General features: G+C 43.4%; 1 long non-coding RNA gene across 1 annotated transcript; it reads right to left on the bottom strand.

The window, feature by feature from the left end:
• Positions 1–277: 277 nt before the first annotated feature.
• LOC148160817 (uncharacterized) lies at positions 278–748 on the bottom strand. Its single transcript, XR_015762399.1, has 2 exons — positions 629–748; positions 278–548 (listed from the first exon to the last, which is right to left on the bottom strand). It is a non-coding gene; the product is annotated as an uncharacterized LOC148160817 (long non-coding RNA).
• Positions 749–3,733: the final 2,985 nt, after the last annotated feature.

Here is a 3,733-nt window from a genome sequence, read left to right as displayed (position 1 = left end):
GCTGAAAAAATGCCATGACATCATCTTCTTCACTTTAACAAGTTGTTTTAAACATCTTACTGTAAGAAAACTTGAATTTGAAGATGATAAAAAAAAAAAACTCTCATTTGGGCATTTAGCAATAGAAAGTATATTAGTCATAGTAACCAACTTCAAATTGGAAAAGATTGTCATTTTAAGCTGTTGTGAACTATGGCTGTTTGGGTTTCACATTGTAATCATTCTTGTCATGTTATTTACTCGTCGAACCCACATGCGGAATCAGCAGACGACTGGATGGAGTGTGAGTGACTTTAATAAGTATCAGGATGGATTTGGTTTGACAGGCTCAAAGGGGTAGGAAATCAGGCCGGTGTCTCTGGAGGTTGGTGACTGAGGGAGTTCCGCCGCGAGGAAGAGAGAAGCCCGGTTCCTCCGGAGTCAGGCTCGCACGGTTTGGGAACCGAGCAGTGAGGAAGCTGCGGTGGAGGGCGGGCAGGAGGGTCCGAGCTCCAGTGGAGGTGACTGCTGGAACGGCTTCCGACCAGGGGATCCTCAGGATGCAAGGCCTGGAAGGAGGCACACAAAGGATCACAAAAATACTCTTCAACAAGGTAACCACAAGCTAACGCTGTGAGGCCTGAAATACCATAACTGGCAACAATCTGGCGTCGAAGTGTCGACAGTCTCCCACAGATATACTCCTCCAGGCTGATTGGATCACCCACAGGTGTGCTGGATCCCGGTACCGAGCCTCGCCCACAGCGACTCAGCCTCCTCCGCACCCCCTGGTGGAGAAACAACAGAACACCCCCACTCCAGATCCCCACAATTCTGATCATTTCTAGGTTGATTTATGTCAGAAAGGGCTTACCATATTCAACTTATTTTGTTCATTATTGTCATTAGGTTTTGAGTTATAGCATTCTTCCTTTTACATTTAGTTTTCCATACGTTAGTGTTTGGCTTTTTAGTTCCACATGTATTATCTGTGATTATTAGTCTTTCCCCAGTCTTCCAGTTTGTTTTCCACAAGCTCTTCAGTACTGCCCTTATTAGACTCACCTGGTTCCCATTTCCTCTCTCTCCACTCTCTATAAGCTCACTGGTTTCCATTGATTACCTCTGGTTTCTACAGTTACATGTCCTGGTAAGTCCTTCTCTCCTTGTGTGTTTGTTCAGTTCTGTAATTAAATTCACTTTCATGCAGCAGGTTGACTCCTCAGTAATGTTTGTGACACAATCCATGACATATACAGAGAATACAATTACACATGTTCCCCTGATTGTTTTTTAATTAAAAAGATCTATTCTAGGTATTGAGCAGACAAAATGTAAATAACTGTATTACACCTGTTTTTTCTCAGCTGTTGTTTTATTTATCACCTTTTTGCAGCTTCCAGATCGGCATGCAGCTGATTTACATTCAATCGCAGAACCATTAGAGAGAGAGCTGACCTTTTTTCACAGATGTTTGTTTTTGTAGGAGTGTAGGTGTCATTGGAAGGCATTTTCTATTTGTGTTTTTCCAGACCTTTTTCCTTCTCAATAGTGCTACTATGATATGATTTATGGTTGTGTGTGTCTGTGGATAACACTCTATTTTTTTTTTCTACTTACCCCTCCCCCACATGCAATCCTTTTAAACTTATTTACACAGACATGCTCCCTCAGATTAAATTCTCACCTACAGGGACCTTTTAGAAAAGCTGCCGGATGATTCAGTGAGAAAGAAGAAGACCTACAAGAACCATCTGGAGTTATTTTACCCACCATAACTCTGGAGATTCTACAGTGATTCTCTGTAGGTGAGATCTGTCTTTTAGACTAGTATTAAGTCTGTATGTCCATCATCTTCTGCTTATCCAAGACTGGGTTGTTCATCCATCTGGTTGTGACCATCAGAAAGGTCAGAACATAAACAGACAGGTAAATCAAGAGCTTTGCTTGTTGGCCCTGGTCTTTCTTCACCACTACAGACCGTGATAGAGTCCAACTCAGACTAGGAACAGGTCAGATCTGTGAAATCCAGTTATTTATTTTCTGCTGTCATGTCCACTATTAAATTTAAGTTATTTCAGTTCTTTTCCTCATAGATGCTACATCTGACCTTCTGCTCTGTCTTACCACTGCCAACAATTTTCCATTCTCAGTCTTCAGATGATGCACTTGACTGTCTTAACCCTGTCTGTCCCAGACACTTTCTCTCTTGTTCTCGATGAAGGCGGATGCTTTTTTCCTCTGCTCCCTCCTTGCCCTTGTCTGCCCTGCTTGCTCAGTTTTTGTCCTGTCTTTTTCTAGATTTTTGGAGCCTTTCTTTGCACATCATCCAAATCTACAAATTATGGATCTGGTCAACCGATCTCTCAATGCAATTGATCAACTTTTCGACGAGAAGTCTGGGCACAGGAGAGCCTTCTTGTCCTTCGGGGACACACCTGGCAGGATTCACCCTGGATTTCTTCATGATAACAGGATTTCTGCTGTTTGGAGCTTGTGGATTCCTGGATTATCGACAAATTTGTGACGGACTTGGCTGAACTAGCAAACACTCAGACTGTTGGTGTGGACAGAGACGATGACTCTAAGACTCACTAACGGGATGGAATTTGGCTCAGTGGAACTACCAAACTAATTTGGATGATTGGGAACTGAGATATATCGGAGAGACTTTAGGGAAGATTGAAATTCATAATCTTCCCGACCTATAAGACATTATGTTTATGAATTGGCTGTCCGTGTGTGGCCTTGGAAGGGCTGCATATCTCTAATCTCCTTGAAGATATGTAAACACAATGCTTCTTCCCTCCTCACCCCCTCCTGTTTCCATAGAGCTGTGGAGCTGAGCACTCCAAAGGACATCATTCCTCGATAACAAACACCTCTGTCGGACTATGCCAGGGACCACAGTCACCTGGCTTCATGGCCCTTTGACATCACCGCCTTCACTCATGTCTTTGTTTTGCCCCTTTGTTTCGTCTGAATGTTGCCATCTGCCTAATGTGTCCTTTCCTTTTTTCCTTTGGTTTGTTATTTTGTTTGTATTTCCTTTTAACTCATGTAAAGCACTTTGAATTGCCTTGTTGCTGAAAATGTGCTATATAAATAAAATTACCTTACCTTACCTCAGAGGTTCCCAAACTGTGGGGCGCGCCCCCTAGGGGGGGCGCTGTGCCATTGCAGGGGGGGCACGGGAAGCCGTCTGGATGAAAAAACAAAACAAAACATGAATGCTGTATGCGCTGGGTTTTTACCTTAGAATGGCCAACTCTCTGTTATTCCTCTGTCAATTTGATACAGTAGGGGCTACACTTCCCATATCTGTGTCCTCTGTCACTTTTATCAGTTGTTAAAACTGTTGAATCCGTTGTTAACATGTCATAACCTGTTTTTCCGAGCCGTCTTTAAACGCAACATGAGCGCTACGACGCTCGCGCTGGGTATACACCTGTGAAGGAGACCTGCTGCTGCTGTACAAAGCTACGCAGGTGTGTTAGTCATGGCAGCAAACCAGCAAAACGCAAAGAACTTTTCACAGTTTTTCCCCCCAAACTAACCGACTGAGTTGAGCAAAGCTGTTGGATGCAGGTAATGTTAGCTAAAAGATGACTAGCTAGCTAATATCAATACAGCACCTTAAGCTTGTCAACAAGTAGCTTGTAGGCTACTGGTGTTGTTGTTTATGTTCAGCTCCAATTCATTTTGCCCCCAAAAAAGTTGATTCCCCCCCGTTGTTCGTCTGGAGCTGGGGCTG

The sequence above is a fragment of the Poecilia mexicana genome, unplaced genomic scaffold (genome assembly GCF_051168715.1).
Source record: "Poecilia mexicana isolate PSO_F unplaced genomic scaffold, ASM5116871v1 scaffold_2, whole genome shotgun sequence".
Taxonomy (NCBI): Eukaryota; Metazoa; Chordata; class Actinopteri; order Cyprinodontiformes; family Poeciliidae; genus Poecilia; species Poecilia mexicana.
The sequence above is the reverse complement of the archived record's forward strand: the minus strand, read 5'-3'. Positions and strand labels throughout refer to the sequence as shown.